This window comes from Ptychodera flava, chromosome 6 (assembly GCF_041260155.1).
Source record: "Ptychodera flava strain L36383 chromosome 6, AS_Pfla_20210202, whole genome shotgun sequence".
Classification (NCBI taxonomy): Eukaryota; Metazoa; Hemichordata; class Enteropneusta; family Ptychoderidae; genus Ptychodera; species Ptychodera flava.
This window is the reverse complement of record NC_091933.1, coordinates 33024556-33052477: the sequence shown is the minus strand read 5'-3', so window position 1 is coordinate 33052477 and position 27922 is coordinate 33024556. Positions and strand designations below refer to the sequence as shown.

Here is a 27922-nt window from a genome sequence, read left to right as displayed (position 1 = left end):
GAGCACCCTCTTTGAAGGGTTTTGCATTCAATTACAGACGCATTGGAAACACAAATTTTGTCAATCATTTCCTCAGTATCAGAAATAATAACTGCTGGAAATTAAATGTATTCATTCTGCCACTGGATTCATACATTTCTGTAAATTCCTAGGTCATAAAATGTAAAAATTCTGGAAACAGATCATGTGTAGGAGTAATTTTTGATCATGTGCATGTTCATGAAAGTTAACTTCATGAAAACAAAGCAATATGTGAAGCTTTGTAACCTTGCATCATGCTTTTTGAAGAGACATACAAATGTCCCTCCGTCAGTGAATTTTGGATTATCATGGCCGCATATGAACCCTGTATCATTGTTTAATGATTTTGCAATTGCTTTAGTAAACCTACCTAAATGTCACCTCATCACCGCTAAAGTGCACTTATATTGTTTCTTTCACTTGTAGATTGCCTGCAAATGTAGCGTCTTTATGTTTATATGATCATGCACTTGCCACATGCATTTATGTAAGATTCCACACATTACTGATTGACATTATCAGATATTGTGTTGCAACAACAAAGCATTTTACACCCTGATGATTGAGAAAACTTTTTGATGCTTGTCTCAGGTGAAACTGTTTTTCACAAAGTTTAACTTAATATTTATTGGCAACTCAACTTATTGTGCAACAATTGCCTCAACAGTACATAAAAGAAACATTGCACTGGTGACTACAAAGATATATAAAATAGAGATAAGTGTACTTGAGTTCAAATGAGTGACCCAGGGAACTGATAGGCCAAAAAAAGCACTTTTATTGTCTTCTTATAAAAATAAGTTCAGGTTAATGAACATGCCATGTAAAGTTATCATTGCTGTCATACCATAGAGGCTCTTGTTTAATAAAAAGTTGGTGAATATTGCTCAAGTTAGTTGTTCATTGACAAATAAAGATTGTTATGTGACTTGACAGAGCTGAAATGACTTGTCTGTTCTTGTGTTTCTAATTCTTCGTCCTTTCATTTCAATTAATTAAAACACTTGGTGAACAAAAACTTTTATCACCTTTCCACAAGGCTTTGATTATGGAGTAGAGTTATCTTTTTATTTGCATGAAACATTCTCATAACCTTTTCTTCATTATGTATTTAAAGGACAGTTCACAAATGCATATGTGCTAGCTTTTGCATCCTTGGCAAAAACCATTTGCACCATTTGTAACTCATGCATTTTTACTAAAACTAATAAAAAATAGTCGCGGAAGTTGCAATTGTGGGCCTTCATCAACTTAATGCATTAGGAATCATCAGGGAAAAGCAACAAGCTTGGCACTTTCATCATGTGATATGGCAGGCACCATCTTTTGATGGTTATGGCATTGTCCACTCATTCACACGCACACCAAGGTGTATGTATTTGCGTAACATGCACAAAAATTTTGCTAAATAATACACAGCTGGCCTGTTGTAAATAACAATGCCATACCCATTGGAAGAGGGACCCTAGCCATATAAGTGATGAAAAACGCCAAGCTTGAAGCTTTTTTCCCATGAGTCAAAATACATTAAGTTCATGAGGCCCTAACCTTCAACTTGCACACATTAACACATATAGGTACTAAGGAATACTAACATTACAGATAAATGGCAGCTTATGTACGCATGTGTGCATACATATGTACAGACCAGCAGCATTCAGAGTAAGTCCAAGTAATCTTACAATGCCTGGGCAAAAATTTTCTGACAAAGCAGGTTAATCAACAAACACAATATACATTTACTAGCCACTTCAATGATCAACAAACACTTGCATGTGTGTATTTTATAAGGTTTCATGATGGTGTGATCAGACTATTTTGTGAGAAAGAATATAGTCTGTGGGCTGAGGCCTACAGAGAGTAACTGAGAAAACAGTCAATATGTGTTACCTTAATCACTACTGAGTAACTGACCAACAAGAATGCATGTCCGTAAATAAAGGTCAATTCCACCATTATCAGATGGTCCTAAAGGTTCAATAGCTTCACTGAGTCTTTCAAAGATGTCATTATTAAGATTCAGTTCTGTATATAGTGTTTCCATTTCTCTATCATGGATGTCTTCACCATCAGCTGCAGTTTCAACGGGCATTTCTCCTACATGCTCAACACCATAGGTGTCAATATCAATCACTGGTGGATCAATAATATCTCTTATGGCAGTATTAGTTGCATTCTCGAGAGCAAGTACACTTCTCAACCACAGCTGGTTCGGTGTTTGTGAACTTTCAGTGCTTAGTGGATGCTCATTCCAGCCTAAGCGAAAAATCTCCAAATCTTTATTAATTCTGGGCATGAATACATAATGAAGGCAGAAAATATCAGCTGCATTGCTAGGATCAAGAAGTGCATCTTTTTCCATCTGGTAAAATAATTCATGGTAATACTGGATACAGTTCCTGTATGTGTCCTGATGTAATCGTTCTATTCTTTGATTGTGAACTGACTTTCCTGCTATAAACGAACCTCTGTTGTCACCACGAGTAGCTATCATAAAGGTGGCTACATCGGAATTTTCTCGACCAAAATCAGAACGTACCCTTGAAGGTAAGCCGTAGTGTTTAGTCGCACCATAAAAAGCTACAAATACAGACGCTGCTGTCTTATTGCTTGCACACATCAAGTATACAGCCACTCTTGAATATCCATCGATTCCGCCATGAACATACAATCTCCAACGTCTCAACTTTTCAAGTCCATCTGGTATGCAAGCTGTACGTTATACCTGGGAGATGGGGAGAGGAATTAAGTTGGAGATGCACGCAGCAAACACAGTTTTTTTTAAAGGATAATTTCTCATCTATGATGACAAGGAAACCCCTCTTACTTTGTATTTTCAAAAAGTAGCAAATCTAAAGTTTATTTTGATATAGTAATAGTGTATACGAAAGATGAAGGGGTGTATGTTTGGGAAAAAACATCAATTTAGGTATTAATGACAACAATTACGTCTAAAACTTGATACTATTTTCTGAAATGTAATATTTCACTTGAAACAAGAGTACATGTACAAAAAGCACTCTTTTGTGAGCCAATATGACAAATATGACCATTTTGTGGTTTGGTCATTTATATGATTGCAGCCTAAATGCTTTTGTGCACTGTTACAGTGCTGCTGGGCTGACTGCAAGGTAATTAACTTAGATGAAAGATCTGATGCTTTTAGAGTATTGTTTGCTTCTCAGATTGTCAGAAACAGTGGTCATATTGGTAATACCGTTATTATCTCTAAGGATGGGGTTCAAGTGGAATAGAATATGCTTTTACAAATTTTCAAAAATGGTAGGTCACTTTGACTAACACCTAAAAGAATTACTGATTTCTAGCCATGAAAAGTGAACAGATGATGTTCAGACGCTTATCGATCTGTTTAGTTAAATATCATTAATGTTTGTAATTGTACAATACAAGTACAGCTACTAAAAGTAACCGTGTACTAAACTGTGGTTGTCTTCAGCTGGTCTCACTTACACTCATTTGTGCAATTAAGTACAGTAAGAATGATATATTCATGGAAGCAAGACAAGTTGAATGACTACCTACCTATGTGTCATAAACTTTGCGCTGCTTTAACATTATACACACCATGTTTACTTCTAGTCTTCAGAAGAGGCCATCTTAAGGCTCGTTGTATTGGTTCAATCCTATTCATACTATCCCTGAGTTTCTGTCTTGTAACACGCACTCCAACAGCTCGAAGTATACCTTGCATGATTTTTTCTCCACTGTTCTTGAAAGGGCCAATATTTTTCAACTCCGTCAACAGTTTATCGAGACAACCATCATCTATGTCTGTGTACTTTACTTGTTTTGGGTAGCTACCACTTCTAGACATGATGTTCCATATTGTTTGCCTAGACACACTGAAAATGTTTGCTATGTCACCTACTTTGAAAGAATTAGACAACAACATCTCTATCAGTTTGGGATCAAGTGCAACGGAAGGTCTGCCTGGCTCCCCTGTATAAACTTTGGGCATGGTTTCATATGACAATGTCTTTTTCTCAGGAGTGTGACAACTTGGTACTTTATCCATCCATTTTTTCAGCAAAACATGTAAAGACAGCTTGACATTGTTCAAGACTTCAATAATTCCATGTATACTGTCATTCATCTGTGTTTCTGTTGAGTTGCAATGAGACTGCATACCATGAATAAGATTGCAAGTAAATTTAAGATGCATTGAAACTCTTCCTATCATGTGATGAATACTCTGTAATCTTCAGTATGAGATTTGCGTTCACTTTCGTTGAAAAGTTTCTGCACATCACATGCAAACGCATACCATTGAGTAGCTGCCGTTGACATCATGAAATTCCTGAAACAAATTTGCAAATGACAGAAGTTGGCAAATGACGGAAACAGGTGGTGTAGTGAATCTGATGCCACTTAATTCATGTCTGTGCATGGATGACAAGACCTTAACTGAAGACTGACAGAGGGCTTATATATTTCAATAATATTACCTAAAATGGTCATGAACTTGCAATATGTAACTTTTCCCCTTTTCACTTTACTCATCTGCACGTCAATACAATCACAGTCCCTCTATAGAGGACTGTGATACAATATATGAGCACTAGCACTGTTAGTGTATCTGCTTGTGAGTCTTAACTGTGACTGAGAATTAAACAAGAGAGTCGACCTTTCAAAATTTTCAACAACTGACCTATAGTCTGCTCGAAAATCACCACATTAAGTAAATTCAAATAAGCTAAATTTATACGGTAACAACTTGCGTGAATTCTCTGCCTCCAAGTTCCATGGTTGAAAAAAAACACCGTTTCCTCTTCAGCTGGGCAGGGCCCGGCTTTCAGGCCATGTTAAACTTGTAAGTTATTCGCTGAGGCATAAGGGCTTTCGTGCGGCATGGTTGGGCTTCGCGCAAGCCGCAAGACAGAAGCCCAAGACGCAATTAGGCCGAGCCCACCAGGGCTATATTGTTGCAGCCTACAACATATAGAGACTTCACACACGCGTCTGTGCTCCCATAGGCAGTGCACGCGGTCACTCATCCACAAAAGTTGAGTGACCGAAATCACTGCAGTGACTGTGAATGTCTTAGGACAACAACATAATCGTTAATCGAACTCAGTGTACAATGGTCATGAACCTATCAGATCTGCAGAACATACCTATGTACTATGTATACACGCAGCTTCCGTCTTCGCTACGCCGAGCAACAACTCTATGGCTCTGAACTCAGACTGTTGGCACTTTGCCTCGGCTGGGTTAACTTTTGCTGTGACAGCTTTACAGCTGCTTCACCAGCCACTGTGAAAGTTAACCGCACAAAACTAAAACATCAGGCTGATCCTATCTTGAGTACGTGACTCTCAATCCAAGGCCAAGATGAGTCTGTATGTAACATTTTCCGCCGAGTCTGTGTATAAAACTTCCCAGCTAGCTGTATGTAAAATTTTCCCACCGAGTCTGTGTATAAAACTTCCCAGCTAGCTGTGTCTTCAGAACGAGTTTGTATGTAACATTTTCCCATCGAGTCTGTGTATACAACTTCCCAGCTAGCTGTATGTAAAATTTTCCCACCCAGTCTGTGTTCAAAACTTCCCAGCTAGCTGTATGTAACAGTTTCCCAACGAGTCTATGTATACAACTTCCCAGCTAGCCTAGCTGTATGTAAAATTTTCCCACCCAGTCTGTGTACAAAACTTCCCAGCTAGCTGTGTGTAACATTTTCCCACCGAGTCTGTGTATAAAACTTCCAAGCTAGCTGTTTGTAACATTTTCCCACCGAGTCTGTGTATACAACTTCCTAGCGTGTAAATTTCCGAGTCCCATCTATGTGAAAATAAATTTCCGAGTCCCATCTATGTGAAAACGTTAACGAGACTGTATATAAAGTTTTGCAGTTGGTATTACGTGTATATAAAATTTTACAGCTGTATGTATGCAAAGTGAAAACGAGGTTGAATGTAAATATTTTCGAGACATAAGCTCACAGTTGAAAAAAATTACATTCAACCTCGTTTTCAACTGTATGTCGAAAGCGAGGCTGATTGTAAATTTATCCAAGTCCAGGCTCTATGTATTTATGTAATGTGTGTATGTATGTATGTATGTATGTATGTATGTATGCATGTATGTATCTGTGTTTGTTTATATGTATGTATAGTGTGTGTGTTTATGCATGTTTTTGCGAATGTATGTGTGCACATACTTATGTATGTCTGTATGTCTGTATGTATGTATGTATGTATGTATGTATGTATGTATGTACGTATTTATGCATGTATGTATGTATGTATTCTACATGTATAAATGCATACCCTATATGCGTATATATATGTATATATATATATATATATATATATATATATATATATATATATATATATATATATATATATATATAATTCCTCTCTATAGGCCCTATACACATTTTCCATCTTTTCTATCTCTAAAAAAAGCTTGATTGTGTAAATCAATTTTTTTACATTTGGCGCCTGGTACAATGCAAACCAGTTTGACAAAAAGACATGAAAAAGGAATGTAAAATGGGTCCCCTGATTTTAAAATCAGCAGAAAATGAAGACTTGCAAAATGTGTGTTAAGGTAGAACGCGCCTCGGGGACAGACATTTAGACTCTCAAACTTTTACAATTCATTTCTGCTATACCACTTGTGGGGGCTCATTTTAAAGCTTTTAGTGTAAGAAAACTCTTCCTTGGCTTAGTTTTTCGAAATTCGAAAATTTCATTTTTTTCCATCGAGTTAACACAGGAATGGCGGCCATTTTGAATTTCAAATATCGGTAAATCTTGGGTTATTTGTTTCTCTAGTACTAATATTTGCACGGTGACCCCGATGTTGATTTTTGATTTTGAAAGAGAATAGTTGAAAGATTTCTTGAGGAAAGTTTTCCCAAAAGTTTAAGTCTTTCACTTTTGAGGCGCATAGTACCTTTAGATGGGTACGTATATTGTAGTATGTGTGTAGCGTGTAAAAACATACCTCTTAAAAATGAGATGAACGGCTGTCAGATATATGACCCATCGGAGTTGAGAGGCTTTCAAATGAAAGACAGATGCTGAAAACATTGTTATTTTATGGTTTCTATATAGGCATGTTTCATTGTCCGCAATTATTGAAATTTTTACTGAGATGAGATGAGATGAGATGAAACGTATATATGATACATAAACAGAATAGCCGGAATGAAAAGCGCGAAAATTGCTTTTAGTCTACACAATGGAATATAATCTTACTGATGTGATCACCCGACTAACATTAAGTTGTAAATTTTTGTTCAGCGGGCAAAAGCTGAAGCCTAATACAGAGGCGGCCTTTTTGACACGTTTGAAAGTCAGGGTGAACCATAGCACTAAAGACGTTAATTTATTTTCCTAGCGGCAGATAACTCATCTTAATAGTTAAATATATTTACAACGCAAATGTGCGGGAATACGGTGTGCCGTAAAATCCCTCAGCGCCATAAAATGGTGAAATGAGAAGGAATGTGACCGTTGCAATAGTAAGATGGAGTTTGACAATCTTTTTATTTTAGTTTGACACACAAGTTGAACCGGTATCGTAGCGCACATATGGGTAATGTGATATATAAGGGGCCGTACACAAATTACATGGAGTTGTTGTTGTTGTTGTTGTTGTCGTCGTCGTCGTCGTCGTTGTTGTTGTTGTTGTTGTTGTTGCCGCTGCTGCTGCTGCTGTTTCTTGTGCTTTTTAAGGGTCACCATTTTTCGCGTTAGCATTTTTGAAGGGCTATGGAATTTGCATTTTTAGGAAGAATCACTATGGTTTGCATACCTATATGAAGTCAAGATATAGCCTATATGGTCCAAATTATGGTTTAAAGATTGAACATTTCGAAAAACAAATTGTTCCTGAATTGAATGTAACATATGCTTTTCGTCTTACGTTTCTTTGAATATTGAAGATCCATTATACATATTACATCTAACTCTCTCTCTCTCTCTCTCTCTCTCTCTCTCTCTCTCTCTCTCTCTCTCTCTCTCTCTCTCTAGATATATATATATATATCTCAAAGTACAAAGGTGTCCTCGTGGGAAATTACATTGCTAGATGCTACAAGCAGAGCGTTATAAATCATACTACAAATTACTTCAAGTACAAAGTAATGATATATGTATGTTACTTAAGTTGCATGCATCCTGCAATATATCTGAAGATTGCAGGATGCCTGAAACTTAAGCCACAGATATCATTACTTTGTACTTGAGGTAATTAATATATATTTAGAGAGAGAGAGAGAGAGAGAGAGAGAGAGAGAGAGAGAGAGAGAGAGAGAGAGAGAGAGAGAGAGAGAGAGAGAGAGAGAGAGAACATTAGGGTGTACTCGCTGGTTGAGAAAGTGCTCGACGCGATCATTCCGCAGAGCGATTTGTACCTCAGGATTGACAGGAGTGACAAAAGTAACTGAGGAACTCTTGCTTGCGGCATACATAAAAAGTTCGATGGCGCCCGGGTGGCAAAGGCTTGGTATATGGCGGACAGTTCCATTCTCTGGGTAGGATCGCAGGTATAGTAAAACTTGAAGACATGTGAAGTAAGTATTGCTAACTTTCATTAAAGTTAAATGGATTTGAGTAGAGTAGGGTGACTGAAAGGGCAAAAGTGCATGAGATTTTATTTTGGGAGTTCACCGAAAATGTTGATTCACTATACATGGCAGTGTATTGGGAAAACTATGAATATTTTTGATAAAAAACTAGCTATACCTATCAATTTATGTATGATTGGCAATTAATGTAAATGTACTGTACCAGAAGTGGGTTCAAGAAGTGCACATGTGTACAAGAAATTTGATTTTGGAATTTCACCGAAAACGTCGATTCACTATACATGGCAGTCTATGGAACAAGTCATGAAGAATTTTACAAAACTTGCTATCTGTGCACCTTTAGGTGTTTGACAAATTGTATTAATGTACTGGACTATAACAGAGTAGATGAAAGTGCAAGTGTGAGTAACAAACACAATATTCGAATTTCAACCAAAAATATCATTTTACCATACATGGGAATCTATGGGGTAAACTATTAACACTTTTTCCCTGCTAAACTAGCTACGTTTGAGCATGTATATGTTGACTTTTTGGCTGTAATAAGTTCTTTGATACTAAACAATTTTCTTAGTTGCAACACTGCTCTCTGTAGAACTACAAGCCAAACTAAAGAAGCTAAACTCTAGCTATTATGAATTGAAATCTTGAATACACAAGTGATTATTTGTACAGCTCCAAAATTTTTTGAAAACTTCATTGTCAAATCAGAAATTTTGTCGATTAAGATATTATTGATATGGAGTGTGACACGCAGGGGGTGTCATTTTTTGGCGCATGAACGTCGGGGAGGGTCAGTCGTTTTCGTGCAAACACTGTTGAAGGGTCATTATATTGCGCAGTGTCGTTTCGAAAAACACAAGCCCCTTCCCTTCCCCGCAATTTCTGTCTAGTCTCTAACCTTTTTCCTAGGTATGTTTACCATAATTTCCCTTGACCACTCTTGCTGTTACCGTGTGAATGAAAACATTTTCGAAATTTGTCCGATTAAGTCAGATATGATGGCGAGTGCAACACAGAGACTATCTCAAAAGCAACTGACACGCACAACGTAGAAAGAGTCCAGGTAGAATAAGACAGGTATTTTGCCCTAAAGGCATATGCAACCAGGCGGACATGAGTAATGTCTTCATAAGATTGAAGAGTGACTGATGTATAATTCTACCGATGACGTCTCTCTTGACATTTTAAAGCCTGACAGCACAAACATCTGAAAGGTCTTACGTTTCAGATCATGTAAGGTCAACGATGAAGTGATTCTACTCGTCTTCAAACTTTATTGAAAAAGGGTAGAATGCTTTATATTTTTCACATGCCTCTGGCTCGTCGTGATTCAGAAAAAAAGCAACAACATTTGTTAAGTCCACGCATTACTAGTCACCCATATGGGAAAGTGAAGTACAGTGTATCCAGGTTTAAAACTGAATGGGTCGGATAACAGGAAACATATCTCCCATTCTTGGCTTTTGCTGACATGAATTTTTTATCATTATAGTTCACAAGGACTCCGTTAATGACTTTGTCATTATCATAAATTATCGATCTTCGATCAGTAAAGACTTAAAAGCACACTTTTGCAGGTGACATTGAATTTCTCCTGAATAGTTGGCAATTCAGGTTCGAAATTAATCACAGTAACGTTACATTAACATAGTACAAATATAATCTCCAGGACGGAAGAATGAAGTGTATCGGATGTTGGTGTATCGTATATCATGTTGGTATTGAAAGTTACCTAACGGTATCGTTCTTGAATATCAAGTTCACAAAGTGAACGGGAGAATATCTATTGAATGTCGGGGTGAACTTGAAATATGACCTTAGAGCGTCAAAGGAATGGGGTGCTTGTGAAATGCATCTTCGGTGAAGTTAAAGATTAGGTTTTCATCAGCCAGGTGGTAATCTCATGGTGTATCGCTTATTTTGTCGTTGAAATCAGCGTGACGAGGGTCGTCACGAGGGACGCGATTTACCACGGTCCCTCCACAAAGGGTCCGTGGATTTTCACATACCAGTGCGAGAAGAGGAAAAGAAATGTGTCTCTTTTGAGGAAAGTTTATAACAAAAATATTTTGAAAAGTTACAGCCATTGCCTCCTTATTATAAGTACGACGTAAGCACTGCAGAGTAAACTTTGTAATTCCTCAAGTTTCTTCCCACATCCCGCAGGCATATAATTTACTCATGTTAAAGTCCCCGCGGGACTCCATAATGTTAAATGAAGTAAATTATGGCACATTTAGAGGTTGAATTAAATTCACTCGGGAGGTGAATGTATCAAAATACAGCTCTCTGTTTCAGCAAAAGTAAACAGTCTACGCTTTGACGAGAACATTTAGTCGCGGACTGTCTCAAATGTATGTCAACAAAAGCCCAGTCCGGAAACTTTAAAGCAATATTATCCATATTTCCTTTATCTTTTCTCATTTAATAGCTCCCTCCCGTCATTAAACTGATTTGTCGAATGGAAACTGCTGTGCTCAATCCTGCTAAATGATCAAGTTTCATCCGACATTGCGTGTTCTCGTCACCCTAAAAGCTGACAAGAACAAATTCAGCCACGCGGTAAAACTTTAAGTTACAAACAAGAAAAATAAAATGATAAGACACGGCCAATAAAATATGAGGCTTCTAAAATATACAATCAATGAGAAATTTAGTGACGTGATTGTATGCGAATTAATCTGACTACGGTTATTAGATCGATGACGTCAACTTTGACATTTTAGTATCTGGAATCTCTGGAGAATTAAGTGATAGTCTGCTTTTGGCCTACTGGAAACGCTATTGAGTTATACCGAAAATTATTTCTACCTGTCCATGAACCTGTTAACCAACCTGTGTGCGCAAGATATTAATCGTTGGCCCCTGTCTGAAAGCTAACAATCATTGCGATGCCAAGACCAGCTGTGTTAAATTTATTCTCCATACTTCCTGTTTCTGAATACTCATTACTTTCGTCAAAAATGACGTTTCATTTCAATAAATCCTGATGCAACGGTCTCAAGTGTACACATTATGAAGTAAAGCCTACATTAATTAGAGCGACTAACCGACACATGTTACAATCGCCGTTGTTAGAATGTATACATTGACAATTTCAATATTATAGAAACGTTTGGTTGGTATGAAGTCTTGGGTAAGATCTAGTCATCTTTTTGGATAAATCAGGGTGTACTTCTTAATATTTCAACGGCGAAGAGGCAGAGTCCCATTAATGAAGTGCAAAAACCGTCTCTTAAAAGTGGATGAATTCTAAAAATAGCCGGTCAGTGAAGCATGCGTCTTTCAAATATCACCAAGTCACTGAATGATGAATTTTGTTTTGCAGTAACGACCTTCGGGACACAGACCTCGAAGTGTTGAGTGAAATAACGTATTGGCCGACATCAGTCCTGATTTCTGTAAACGTGACTGAACCTCGGGGAGTTTTGTTTTCCAACACAGGGACTGTGAAAGAGGCTGCAGAGTACATAACGTATGATGTTATTACAGTGGCCTAGTATGAACTCCTCGTAAATTTGCCATTTTACACTCCACATGATTAGAGGATGATTTAGTCAGTGAAATCTGTTCAATGCCACCTATGAATGACGTAAGGTGTGAATTATTAACAATGGACTTTCGGTTCAATTATTAATTAATCAGCACAGGTACAATATAGCGTACGATATTTTCAGTCTGGGAAAGTTCATCGTGTCCCAGTTGGTGCGAAATACAGTAGATCGCAGCTACATGTATAAACGTGAGCTGTATCAGGCTTTCACGGGTAGACGAAAATGTGCACTGCCCTGATTTAAAAAAAAACATTATTCACTTAAAACGGAACTCAAAGGAAGCCAGCTGCAGCGGTGTAGAGTCTTTTTACTTACGACGTACTCCGCGCAGAATGATACGCTAAAAGACCGAGGATCTTGAACAGGCACTATTCTCAAGACATCGGTAAACTTCCTGTTCTGTGTAACTGATTGGGTGACTATAGGAGTCACATCTTGCTGCTCGAAGGGCCTTTGTAACTGTACCCTGAAACATTAAACTACATCAGGTTCACTGATGGATCTCCCGTCGGCGAGTACGATTGCTTGGATGCCTTATCTAATTTGACAAGCATCAGTGTATTAGTTAATTTGCAGGTGGGTGGAATCAAGTCTACTTCCCTGTACTTCAGGTCCTATACTTCAGGTTTAAAAAGACATTCATCATTGTACTAGTCGAATTCTTACATGTTTTCATGATGGATAGAGAAGGTTCTGAGAATAAAGCACATTTTTCTTTGTTACGACACAACTTTTCTAAGCGTCTCCACAACCAATGGTTCCAACTGAGGGCGAACAATGACACCGTCGGTTTTGCATTTACGCATATTTCACAATGTACCCTCAGTTTCATCGTACGTCCTGGTAATTTGGCAAAAATTAATCATATGGCTTACAGTACATTGGAAAAAGAATGTGTCATTTGTGAAGTCGGTATCACTCGATTTGGACAGTCCGTGCAGTGTAAGTTCCATCAAACGTAATATCCAAGTTATGATCTGTTACAGTAAATTGCCCACGAACATATTTATTACTTCCCTGAAAAGCAGTTTAACGACTGTCAACGCAATAAAGGAAAGATTCTTTTCGTTCCTGAACAAGTGTACCAGTTTTCAATTGGGCAAAATTGAACGAGAGCTATTACAGCACTCTTCAATGTAAGTCTTCTCGTGTGCTCGGCGTAATGAGGCGATGCGGGATAGTTATTACGTTGATAGACTGGACGAATATTATATCACGGTGTCATCGAGGTTCTGACCGATAGTAACACTGTACGAGCCCACATTTCATCTATTGACCCGGCTTCAGTTGAAATTGGACGAGTTTGGACCTCGAGAAACCATGTATCATTCGTGCTAAGTCTTGTTTTTACGGCTTCACCAAATTTCCTTGAGACAAGCTTCCCAGCGAGGTAAAACTGTTGACAGAGAAAATAGGCCACAATGGGCAACAACATATGGAGGAGTGAGTGCTCCGGCACTGGTGACCACGTAGCAATGACATCGCATGACTTTCCTTAAAAAGTACTGTATCAGTGGCAAAGTTGCCTTCAAATTGGATGGGCAAATACCTGGCTGACACACTTCAAACCTTTATTCTGTTGCTCTGCATGCCGTTGATATATCGCCACAGATATTCGAATAAATCGACCGGCTAGTGACCTACTATGTAACCTTGGCAACATGACGACCACATACTGTGACCCGTCAATAACTTTGAATTTCAGGAAGCATTTCTTATTGGAGCTTCATCAGGAGGAAACATTCTAGCAAACTAATCTCATCCAACTGGTGACTCCATATAAATTCCAACTTCGCTTCTCTTCCCTGGGACGATTTCAACTGGAGTCGATGGTTTTTTTTCAAATTTTGACCTTAAATCAAATCATTTGGCTATCTCTTTTAAAGATAGAGAGCGAGAGAAATTAGAACAAAGATTAAACTATTTTAGGAAACATATCTTACATTTCTCTACTACTTTAAAAAATACACCATTTCACTGTCATTAGAATAGCTCAAGGTTCCAAGACAAGAAATTGACCTCTTTAATCTAACAATTCTCTGGTGGTTAATAAGCTCAGAACCCCCGTAAATTATATATCTTCGGAAAGCCCAGATATAGGGGAAGATTTTGGTAACCACAGTGTTACTATTGCTTACATGACTATCATGTGACAGGTAATTTGCATAATCTTTCAAAAATCGGTTTTCCCTAATTGCTCCTTACATCTAGTTCGTTGCATATCAAACAAGCCGTACACCAATCCGTATTGATGTACCATAACTGGATAGCAAAAACGCTTCCTGGTTTTGTTCCAGTCTTTATCCGGGGAATCTCCCTCGCCGCTCTTCATTTAGAAGAATGCTCTTCACCGCAAGAATATATCATGAGATGAAAGAAGACTGCATAGTGTATTTAAAATGCATTTACAACGACAACAAGAAAATGGTTACAAGCAATAAAGAAATTAAGAAGCGAAAGCGTACTTTGCGGCTTTTTCGAACACAAAGAAATCAAAACTCGGTAAATTCACTAGAACTATATATTCCAAGGAGCAAGTCTTTCATTCTCTCTGGCCTTGACATTGAATAAGAATTCCCGGGTTCACAAAAAGCCGGAGGCTTTACGACTCTCGACTCTAGCTTGCCAAGCGTCCATCCTATTCCATATTCAGAAATATCTCCCCATAGAATCCTACCGCATTTCCTTGAAATTAGTGTAAGCTTCCGTTTTATCTCTGGGAATTATTGAATCGGACTTGGTCGAATGTGATACACGCTGGGTTAGTGGTTTAAGTTCTGACGAGGGCCGAGGTCATTCTTTCCGTCGGGCATACAGGAGGTCAAGCAAAGGTCAAACAAAGGTCATTGAGATAACAATCATCAGAATACTGGTAATCAAACAGACACCTACGTAAAAGTAGCATGCCTTGCTCCTATATAGAGAACAACTCATTTCTGTCCAAAAAGCTTCATCTCACTTACTGAGTTACAAATCCGTCTTTAGTGAAAATTTGGAAAAGCAGGTATTTAACCTATATTTCGATATCGATGAAAAACCTCCGTTTGGTCAAACCTTACAAGATAATCCAACCAACTCTTAAATTCACCATTACTTTCAAAATGTGGAAAATTTGCGGACACATCTTGAAATGTTGTCTTGTCCATAGATGAGGTGAAAGCATAAAATTAGAACCACAAGACATGGATTGATTATACTTTAGCCCTAGAAGATAAGTTCAGGGTGACCTCGATGAAGGAGTGATTCAAGTAAACGTGTAATTCGATCTTTGAAACACAGGTGTAGTGCATCGCTTTACAAAAGCCTCAAGGGCTGCAATGTGAAGTTTACTGATTCAAGTACACGGTCCGGGGTAAGTAGTTTAATTGACTCGTTGTCGGCCATGTCCTGAAGTGTGGCGAGTCAGCGACGCTCATCAATGACTAAGTTTCTTGTCGACAACTCCTTATCGATGCAGTCACGTTTCTCTACTTTTTTAAAACTCAACGTATAGCTCGCTTTATTTACCAACATAACCGTGTACAGCCTGCTATGAAATGCCGTGAATTGTCAATGCCGTGAGTTTGCTGTTGGCGTGACTTTGACGATGTTAATCCTCTAAAATTTTTACATCAAGTAAGAACTGCTGCTTAAATTTTAGACAAAATTTATTCGATTGCATTCGTATTACTACCATGTGGATTTACCTAGTGATCTAATCAGCTAAGTTAGCTACCTAAGCCGTTTGCCTTAGGCCAATACAAAACTGCATTAAGAAGCGTCATAGTAGGTTCATGACATGAAGCGCGAGTGGCATTGGTTTCACAACCGCGATACACTGTACACCATCCTTCGATAATCCAGTTGCAGATCGAACGAACGCTGCCAATGTGTAAACCTGCAGATGTCTGTAGCGTCGTTAATCCTTCATTTCATATCAAAATGAGTCCATGTCCCTTGAAACACTGTAACCTCTGCATTGACGAAGGTATTACCAGCTATATGCGTACGCATTGAATTTTCGGAAACAGGCTCTTTATACCTGGCTAGTTGCAGTGTTCCGCCACTGACATCTATAACGTTCAAGCTGACATGGTAAAATCAACTCCATGAAGAAAAATAACATCTTTGATTTTCGGAAAACTAAGACGGTGAAATTTTTATTACAACAAGAGCTTTGAAATGACCCCCACACGTGGTAGATCAGAAAAGAATCGAAAAGTTTGAGAGACTCAGTCTGAATATCTCTCCCCGAGGCGCATTCTACCTTAAAACGCCTGTCACTGTCATTCGTACAACGGGTATTAGATCAAAGTCATCACTTGGTATCATTTCAATTTATTTCAAGGTGATAAGTGCTCAACTCTCCCCGATGAAGGCATGGATGTACGATAAGATGTGAAACACGGCAATTGCCAATTTCAAATCACCGAAATTGACATATCACTTGATATGAACGACACTTGATTTATTTCGTAATTTATTGACTCACTCAATTAGTTCCCTGTCCAAAAGTAGTTGACCAAAGGAACCCCTCATTCTTCTCAACGTTAAACCTCTTCCAATTGCATTTCTATTCAGGATTTGCATCCCCTCAGGAAATTTACTGATTGTCCTCTTCATCTCACTCCCCAAAAGGATTATATTTCAGAAACTAGCCCTGGAAAAATGGACCTTGTATTTGCGATGGCAGCTGGTGGCAAGTACTAAGCAAACAGTCAAATTGTACCTGTGTTTTTCAACTTCCAATGGATTCTGAATGTCCTCAGACTTGCCAAATAGTCCTTAATCTCAACGGAAGTTTACGAATACCACCGCGTCGAACGTTATTGGCGATTATATTACCATGCCCTGTCCATTGCGTTTTAATTGGTCGAGCTGGACCACCTGACTACCCACAAATACACAGTAATGGTTTGTTTACATGCCCGTGAATATGAATAATATCGTAAACATATTAACTTTACAGCTAAAAAGAAAATTGTGATCTGTACAAAGATCATAATCAATCACGGAATAAAATGGAGCATTTGTGGGCCAAGTTTAGACTCTTTTTTTCAAAAAATCTCAGGAATTGGAAAAGTTTTGCAGCGCGCACAATACTCACTGACAGGTTCTGGGCCCAGTTGTCGTTAGCATGAGAAATTTTCGTAAATTTTGACAGTTTGTAGTTTCGTTGATAATATAATGGAAATAACGGACTCCGCCCTGACCATTAACGTTTGTTTATGGGCGCGGGCGAAAGGAAAGCCAATTTTTGGCTTTCCTCTCGCCCTTGCCCATATATAAACGTCAATGGTCTGCGAGCCGTCCGTTATTTCTATAATATTACATTATTGTGTTGTTTTATCGACTTCAGCAGCGATTTCCATAGTCGAGCTTTGCAAAGTTCATTAGCATTCTTTGAGTCAATGTCTAGTTTCATTAAAATATTACCAAGCGTAAAAAATGAGCTGGGTTGTTCAAAACTTAATTGCCAAAGTTGATATTCACGAACAAAGGAGAATTTAAAACAACCTCGCAAGGGTTGCTCCGCAATGTATAGGTGATGTACTCCACTTTTACAACAATCCTTTGTTTTCAAAGTAAATTTTTTAAAAACTTCTTTGCAAAGTTCGTTTCGCGTTTCTTCTTCTTTCCCCCCATCTCACCCCGTACAGAACTCACACAGAATGAGAATTTTCATTTATTTTTCATACATATACTTTTGTTTCAATTAAACTGCATCAGGGGTGCCCAATATCGTCCTATGCTTTCACGGCATCACTTCCATTAAAACAGGGAATATGCCATTTGAAACCAGGGAGATATCTCATACATCAAAAGAGTGTCGGATATCGTTCTCTTTTGGATGTACAGACGCTCATCCCTCTCAAGGTTCACTTTGTCGGGGCTTTCAGTGTCCGCTCTCGATTCTGCAGAACCACGTGACTAATGTCATTCACAGGTGATATGTTCAAGGTTGGCTTGCTACGAAATGAAATGCACCATATTGTAGTAGCGTCAGTCGAAATTTTATTAACGTCGCGACATTTTGCAATTGTGCATCTGAGAATACTTGTCTTGTTGTATCAAGTACATGCAGTTCATTTAGTTTGTATAGTATAGATGCATACAACCATATGTATGTGGCCAAATACCGGTTTTCCAGCTTCATCAATCGACGATGATCCAGTGGCGAAGCAGGACTCACGTAGAACACACATTACTCGTTTGCTCGATAGAACCTATTTAGCAACGGGTCAATGCAATTTTGACGGCTACGTAATCGATAGATAGCACTGCAGCGGTTTTGTGTCTGCTGGTACAGATATGCACTGAGCGCAGGAGCACGTTCTTATTTTGAAAAAATGTGACACTTAGACCCTTTTAACTACAATTCCGGGAACCAGGAAATAAAATCAACGAGACCTTAAAATACTCTCGCCCTCGACAAAATTATTCAAACTTCAGTCGGATGATCTTAATTGCCATGCGATCCAATGTGCCCGATGCAAACGGCGACCGATGCTCCGTGTCGTATGAGAAGAGGCATGGATCATCATTTATATCCAGCGATCAGAATTCATCCATCACGACTGTTGTAATTTCTCGCTCGCACTGAAAATATCGTTCACTAAAAATGCCCCGAAGCCATTTCTCGTCATTTAACGCAGTTTGGCATACCCTTACTGTGCTTCCTTCGCGACTGCCTTAATGGAACGGGAATTTTTTTCCATCGCTAAGCCCCGACAGCAATGCTCTGTTGCCATGGATATCAGAAAACTGATTACCGGCATGTCATAATTTCACGCCGAAACAGTTTCTTCTCATGTGCTTTTTAATAATGATCTGGAACTTTGTGGCCACCGCGATTACTTTGAATATCCTTTACGCATTTTGTCTTGGGGAAACAGTGTCCCAAAAGCATGCATATTGCTCATGGGTGAAGATTTTTTCACTTGCTTTCTTTTCATGATAACTTGCAACGAAACAAATGTAATCATAAATGATGTTATACTTGCGTTTCGTATGATATGACAGACGGCCGATTGTAAATCAAGCCGAGGAGCTCATCAGGTCAACATTGAAGCGGCCCTGCAGCACAGAAGCGTTACTTCAGTGTGCGTCATTTCCGCCGTAAATAGGCGGGGCACCTCTCTGAAGGCATTGATGCCGAAAAACAGTATCTTGAATTATATTGCGCAAACAATCCCCAAACTATTCGTTTCTGAAATAAGTTGGAAAAAGTAAAGTCTGCTGACATGGAGCAAAGGGATGTAACGGCTACAGTTTACTAACAAGTAGCAGACCGCGCCACAGGATACCTCGGGTTTTATTCCGACTAGTCTAGTGTATATTAAGTTTAATCAACAGCTACACCCCTAATTCAAAGTAACCCCGTCTCCATAACAAATCCGGGTTTCGTCAACAGCGATGCCTAAGCATTTGCGCGTCATCTCCGTCTTCAAATCAGATTGTTTACTGTAGAAAGGAATGCACAATGACATTGTTAGAATGTAGCACATATACGAGATCCGCGAAGCTTACTAAGTGGTTTTTTGTGAAATCACGATTCATTACACGTCCTAGGACTTGAAAGATATTTTACTCTTTCTGAAAATAAATGTTGATTTCAAATTTTGAAATACTAATTTTGATCGACTCGTTTTGATTGCTTGATAACATAACACTTCCTGTCGGAAATGGAGCTTTACCGTCGGAATGTGGACTAACGTTAGAACATTACATTGTACTTGTAAACAAATGAACATTTCTGTTGTATAAACAGTAAGTTAATTACTATAAGAAAATAAGATGATGTCATTGATGATGTCATTGAACTTACAAAATCATCAACCAAGGATGCAGCAAATCGAAAGTGTCGTTAACGCACGTAAGATGTCTCTTTGTCAATTGGTGAAGATTTGTAAAATTGACCTCGAGCCAAAGGTCACGAGCAATGCTTTTAAAGGAATCGATTGCCTTTACGACGAAGCAGAGAACGAAGTTCCGCCCTGTTTTTACTGCATATTGAGGTCTTTACGTGCCTGTACTATGCATCGTTGAAGTAGGTAATTAGCAAAAGCTGTCAAAAATCTAACATTGCAGGTAGAAGAGTGACACATTACCATGTGACCTCTGCAGTGTCGCTGAAATATGTACGTTACAGCGTGGCATGGAGTTGTGGTGGAACTAGAAACACGATTACTCGGATGACGTAAACCTGTTCATTAGTTTTTTTTTGCGACAGTTGGCTGTCACGTGAGACAAATTACAGAATTGAAGTGCGGACGGAAACTTTATGGAAATCTTTTCAACCTCAGATAACAACGCCGGCGGGCACATACAGTGATACAAAATTCATTCATGAAGTGGTTGTCATCGCGTGCACAGCATCGCCGGTCTCAGGGGCAATCTTCCAACACACCACTGCACGTATCGTCTTCAGAGCAGGACACTGTTACACAGTCGCATAGAAAGAAATGTTCATCGCTCATACAGAAAAAAAGAATATCGAGTATTAAAGAATTAACACTCGGACACTGAAATAAGACATATCATTCTGAACCATCTATGCCATTATCAAGATGATTATTCGCTAGGATCTCGAGTGTTGAGCAGTCATAGGTGGCTAAAGGATATAGTCTGGCTTGTTGAATGAGACAAGCTCGCATGCTGCCCTGATATGAAATCTGATATAGACCCTAATGACGATCCTCTGCATAGGACGGCAACATTGATAGTTTTTGATTCGAGAAATTCTGTTTGACATCTGATGATTGCTCCATTTATCCAACTAGAGGATATAGTCTGCCATTCCTTGTTGTTGCATCCCTCATACACATATAAGGTGAGAAATGTAAAGAAATCTACTCACTATGTTAAAATTTTTTGGGTTATTTCTGCCATTTGCAATGATCATCCTTCACGAATATACATACCCCCACCGCGCTTATCCCTTGCACCGTGGTGTGCATGCGCAGAGATGACCAGGACAGGGACAAAATGGATAACACTTTACATTTCATCTTTACTGCGGTCAACAAATCTACAACGAATAAAAGATAGACAATGAGAAAGAAAAATTGTGTTCCTTTATGGAGAAAATGGAAATAATTGTTAGCACGTGCGTTACATAGATATTCTAGAAAGATGTCTTGCTATTAAAACTTGCAGTCGGCGAAATCTACAAATCATCGTAAATCACGGACGATAACATTGTTATGTGACTGCCGATTTCTGCTTCATTTCACATCTCTGAGAAAACTACTTCTGCGCATGTCTTCTTCAAGTTCGACAGGGTCTCCAATAGCCGACGGTTAAGCAAGGTCTCGATCACTTTGCATTTTTGTGTTTTCAAACATTAAATTATATCAGCGATTGAAACTTCGATTGCTTGACATTTGGTAACCAAAAGTGTGAAAGTTTCTTGATCGTAGAGGATGTGATCTGTAGTGATCCACCTTTAGTTAAATGCCATGGCAACACTTTGCAACTAGACTTCGATAGATCAATTGACGCACGGGGTTAGAGAGACTCTCCTTTCAGTGGCGATCGGAAGGAGTTGGAGTTTCATTAGTTAGTCATCTTGTCGAATGACGCGACTCTTTATTTAATCTCCAAGATAGATGACGTCAGAAAGGGAAACGACTCTATCTTGAACATGCAAACCCTTGAATTCCTCAATTAGAATCAAGGGTGTCTCAACCGGTGCTTTGTAAGTGTGACTGTCGGATGGTTGCCACATTTGCTGGTAGAAGATCGCATACTGACACCAGGAGACTGAACACCCTCAAGTGGGAGAGTGATAAATGATTAAGGCGAAGAGTAGGAACACTTCTGAAAGAGTCAACTATCAATAGCTTCGTTAGACAATATTGCCAGTCTTACGAATTCGTCTTATTCCCATGTGCGTATCAAAGACTTAATTTTACCAATCGACATATGAATCAATTTATCAAAATGCTTCACACTTTCTATTTTTAACACGATTGGAACTAATTTGGGATAATTGGATGGTGAAGTAATATCGATTTAAAATACAAATGTTATCTCATCTGCTTTTCTTTTTATATTACACACTTGTTTTTATGAGTAATTTGCGATATTGCAACATTCAGCTATAGGGCACCTAACACTTTGGAGAAATTTGCAAAATATCAACATCCAATTATCCCAAATTAGTTCCAATCGTGTTTTTTGATTCTATTGGTACAGCTTGAATCTCGTGTTAACACTTTATGCGTTATCTTAAGATTGCTGCTAGTAACCTTTTGTGTACAATAAATTCATTCTGGTATTTCCTTATTATCTTCACAATACTGAACGTCTGTGAACATGGCAGCGCAGTTAGTTTCGCGCTGGCCTGAAAATTTCGTTGTTTGACGTTCGGTTGATATTTCGGATACATTAAAAGTAATTCATCATCGGAGCATATGGTTCTCTCCGGTTAAGAACTTGCATTGCTAAGAACACAGAGTAACATAAACAGAGTGGCAACACTTGCATGCCTTTTGTTCCATGGTCGTCTCGGTAGACTATTGGCTTTTCATATTAAAATGAGCTTAAAAGGTGTTAAACTTTTTGGAGGCTTGGTTTGTGGTTGATAATTACACGAGATTATGCGAAACATACGACGAGATGGCATCGTACTGCCAGTCGCGTAGCAACCATAGTTACTTTGTGAGCTCTCAGGCCAGAAACACTGCCTCACGCCAATCAAAACATAACACGCCAGCAGTTTCATAAACATGTCATTTCTTGGCGCACGTGTAAAAGACGGTATGACTGACCGTAAACCATTGAGTAAAACCAGACAGTATCGATAAAAGACTTTCAAATTTGGTTCAAACACACTCATTATATATTCATAAAAATATTAGAGGAATTTTTAAAACGGTAAAACCCACTTTCCTGAAGCTCAAAACACTCCCGTTTTCGCCAGCACATCAATTCCGATCAGCACCACACGACAACAACAACACAAGCTTTGTCGAACATACTTTCGCTTAACAATTGGTGAAAATCCGAAAATTACCGAAGGGTGCATGGTCGGCACTCTTCGGAAAAGAGAGCCAAGAGCTTCGTGAGGCGAGGCAAACATGGATTGCTTACGTAACCGCTTCACGCCTTAAACAATAGCTGTTGCCACTCTGTCTGATATTACTCTGTGCTAAGAAATAGTAATTGAGTTACTGTACAGCAAAAGTTTGTTTAATTTTTATTCGCACGCAACGCGTCCGTCTACCCGTCTGCCCAATCTTTCATATGTTCATCTCTTCATATTTTGCATTCTCTCGTCAATTCACCATTCAATCAATCCACCGGTCCAACCTCCTGTTGATTCACACTTTGATAATAAAAGCCATATGTACCATCGCACCATGATGTAATACAAGTTAAGTCTATGGATGACAGAACAGCGTTAAAATTCAAAAGACTCATCAGTAAAAAGTCTGTAGGCTAGAACCACTGACTGTGAAAAGTGCGTCCGCAGAAACTAAACGAGAGGTTTAATACGCGTGTCGTCATGCAATTACAAGTTTAAAAGTATCAACCTGTTTGATCCGATACGATGATGGCCAACTTTCTTGGTGAAAGCCCCAGTATTTGTAACTTTTATCAATTTTTTTCATATTTTTGATTAAAATGACATCCTCAGTATGCGAAAGTAGACCATAATTAATACTGAAGCGCATGGTTTGCATGCCCAGCCCTCCTCACGATTAACAGTAAAAGGAGTGAAAAATGACTTCTTGTCCGGACCAGAAGTCAGCTTTGTTGACACACGAAACGAAACGTAATCACACCACCGCGCATGCTCAACCACATCTACGCAAGTTTTACTGTGGCGTCCGGAGAAACCATACGCACTTCGAAAAGGTCTGGTCCATCGAAACTGGAGACTCAGCTAAAAACGCGCGAAAGTTGGGTGAAATACCGGAAAGATATAGATATGTAAGTGTTTACAGATTGTTCCGACTATAATGAGCCGTGCAAACAAACGTCTTGAACAGCTAAACTAACGACGGAGGCAGTCGATTGTAAGCTTCATGCAAGGCACTGCACGTTGTGACCGATGGTACGGAGATCAAGTTTGCTGAATGAATTGAGAGAGAAAAAACATATATGAATAAAAATTCAACACTTCACCATTGTAATCATTGAAGTAGTTGTTTCTTCCATTATGGAGTATAATGAAAATTTCGTTGAAAATAAATGACGCGACTGATTCTGCTCCGTCTACTCAAACGAAGTTTTTGTGTACGGCCAGGCTACGCTGCAGGCTAGGCAACACAGCCTATCAACTTCGCATATCGTTGCCGTACGGCGTAATTGAAAACGATCAAGGAAAAATCATTTCTTGCATGCAGTACAAAAGTCTTACTTATTAGATTTAAAAGTATTTCAAAATAATATCGAACGTAACGGGTATCTAATCCTCACAAGGACTACAGTAGTACAACAAGTATCGGCTAGCTGCGATGCGATGGAGCTCCAGGCATTGTAAGCTTAGAAGTTCGAACACAAGAGAGATCCCGGCCTCACTGCAAAGTCGTCCCATGCGCACCCGGCCCGACAGCAAACTAACCTCTTAGTAAGATTCTGTTGTTTATATATTTTTTGTATAAAATTCATGATAAATATCTGACTTTCACAACTGTACAATTTGCTCAGGACTGTGAGTTTGGCTGTAGTCTACAGACGATCGGAGGGAGCTAAGGCAGGCCCCAAATTTGTATGGACAATGCCCGGGACAATTAGAGACGCAGCTCGATGAGAAAGTCATTCACATAAACCTAAATGAAGTGATCAATACAAAACTTTTAAACATCACTGGTTCTGAAAATTTATGATCAACGGTTCTGACCTACGGATTTTACACTGCGACGTTGTTTTTTGTGTGTTTGGCCGGCTACTAGTCCTGTAAGGCTGTACTACATGGAGGTAGTAGATTGTACAAGTGCAGCGGGGCCGGGCCGAGATTGGTGTGGGGCCTGCAGCAAGGTAAAGTTGACAGCGTCCATTGCAGAATGCCCGCGTGTTATCCTTTCTCGTTTGGGAGGAAATTTACCGCTGTATTCAGAATGCCTTTTTACCAGTATAAAAGCTCGGTAACTGATGCATCAAGAGCAAAGAGTCTGTAAATTTCTTAGCAGTAGCTCCATTGTTTTCTAAATTTTCGCTGAGATACAGCAGTGCGTATACTTGTCCCGATCGTTCTGACTCAGGCGTTCACAACTGTTTAGGGAGCCAACATTATTTACGATCTGGGGGTCGGAGGAATTACATTAGAAACTCCGAAATTTTGAGTCACACCCCAGCCAACCATGATGACTTTGAGTAACTCTCTCTCTAACAGAAAGTTTGGCTTACCTGAGCCCATGTAACTATATGTAGATATAAAAGCTCACCTAATAAGCAGTCTCCGACCATATAGTATTGTTAAATTTGGATGGGTAGCATGTCATTATGGTATGGTTAAATGTCCAAATGGTTGTTGAACTCAAGTCAAATAAAATATACATTTCTATGATAATATAAAGGATGAATTCACAACAGTTCAGTTTTGTCCTAGATCCTGTGCACTTATAATGGTATCTGTCGAGAACATTTCTCCATGACCCAGCCTCTCCTTCCAACCCTGGTAACGACTGCAGAAAACTACTGTGTGACATCATCATCACCACTGTTGATCCTCATCTTTAATGTCGCTGGTGCCATTGCGTACATGAACAACGATATCATTCTCATCATCACCATCATCTCTTTCATAATAAGTATTGCTAGTAGTAGCAGCTACTTGTAGTGTTTTGCCTTGCTTCATCCAGTTGATATTTATTTGTACTGTTGGAGTATTTATATTCTTTTTATTTAATATGTATCAGAGTAAAATATATATAATCAACTAATCATTATGTCATTGAGGACAGAGTAAGACAAAGAAAAAACATTTTGAGCACCCCCTTATAACTTTCAATTTTTGAATGACCCCCAGGTCGTAAATACTGACGGTTCCCTTACTTGCTGCCAAAGGCCATCGCGTTCACTGCATTCGACAGCCTATCATACATTGCCAAACTATGTTGCTTCGATTTCGCAATCACCTTGCCGCTAAAGCGACAATCAGCTGAAATTTATTACTTCAAGTTACTCAATTTTCATAGCTATTTGCATACAGAAGTGAGCCAAGTGTATATAGTGTCGTCGTGATTTTACATCGGTACCCGGAGTTCTGAGTGACCAACTGCAGGGTGCACGTCGGGGCACTGCCGACTGTAGTTTGAATAATCCGTATATAACGCACACGGTACCAGAATAGAATGTTAGCCTCCTCTGCCAAAGTTCTGTATCCTCTGAAACACAGTAGCAGTACGTATTTGAACGGAGAAGAACGAAATAAAACCATTCGCAGGTCGTTCAGCCGGCGACCATGGACGATTACCTAGGCAGTGTGGCGTGGCATGGCAAGGCCCCAGGAATGTTGCAGGCTCGATGATGTCATCAGTATCGGCGTTCTCGATCACGTGCACAGCCTACAAGTTGTCAACAAACCCGCGCGGCAATCCAACTCGATCGGGCAATATTTAGCGTTTGTATGTCACTACAGGAGCACAAATTTGGCTTATTTCTTCACTGAACAACATTTCACGATGGATGTAAGAGAATAAGATGTAATTTCGAACATAAAAAAGGGTTAAAAGTTACAAATACTGGGGCTTGAATCTGGAAATGAGCCGGCAGCGGCTGTATAAACGAGCAATATTTAAATAATACATCGTTTATTTAATTTAACAAAAGCGAAAACATATAGACAGACAGACAAAGCACTGCCATCAGATCCCACAGCAAACTACGACGAAAGCAAGATGTATATTCAAGTACAAAGAGCTCTTTCGGTTGTTTTTGATTTATGTGACCCACGGCTGTGATCGAAAAGATAACAAAGACCGGGGATAGAGGAAGCGGAAACAAAGGCGAAACACACGCAAATAAAAGTGATTAATTGAAACGCACATTACCCCCGAGAAGGCACAAATTTACATTGAGAAAAAAAAGATGGTATGATTCAAATGTGAAGACTTTCACATATGTGCTGGTACTACCAGTAAATCATGACTGCCAAAAGTCTTATTTATGTTTAGAGGTGAATAGCGTACTTTAGGACTGATAATTTACAACAATCGAAAAAAAAAACATCAACAACACAGGAAACGATCGACAGTCCCATGTGCTTGGAGTTCGGACAAAATAGTCCAATAAGATATAAATTTTCAATTTTAAGATACATATCTAATTTACACAGCATCTTCCACTTCGCTTTACCAAGTCTTTCTGCATGCTTGATATATTTTGGGAGAATATCGTTTGATCAGCAAAATTAAACGTCAAATACGTTACCTTCCTTTCCAAAATGTCCCGTTTGCATTGTGCGACGGTACAGAAAATTAGACTTTATATAAGATTTACGCATGCGCGATGGCTTGGCTTTGCTCTCGCGTCGCCTTCGCGTCGACGAGTCATATTTGCTATTTGCGTGCTAGATTTTCAGTTCCCAAATACCGTCGTAGAGGGAAGAATATGGTTAGTGGGCAGCCTAATATTTTGTGTTGTGCATGCTGAAATTATCCTAGGGGTGACAAACAGCTCATCATTAAACCCGTCGCCCGTGTCCGATAAGAAGTCCTTTTTGTGGATTCTTCGTGGAAAAGGAAAATACAGACAAAGTCATAAAGGGTTCAGAGTGTTGTATATGGTGATGATATGGCGATGAATTAAAGACGTTGGACGCCGTATGGATTGCTTGGTTCAGACACAGGCT

General features: G+C 39.0%; 1 long non-coding RNA gene across 1 annotated transcript; it reads right to left on the bottom strand.

Moving 5' to 3' along the window:
* Positions 1–653: 653 nt before the first annotated feature.
* LOC139135539 (uncharacterized) lies at positions 654–5390 on the bottom strand. Its single transcript, XR_011553008.1, has 3 exons — positions 5157–5390; positions 3565–4339; positions 654–2721 (listed from the first exon to the last, which is right to left on the bottom strand). It is a non-coding gene; the product is annotated as an uncharacterized lncRNA (long non-coding RNA).
* Positions 5391–27922: the final 22532 nt, after the last annotated feature.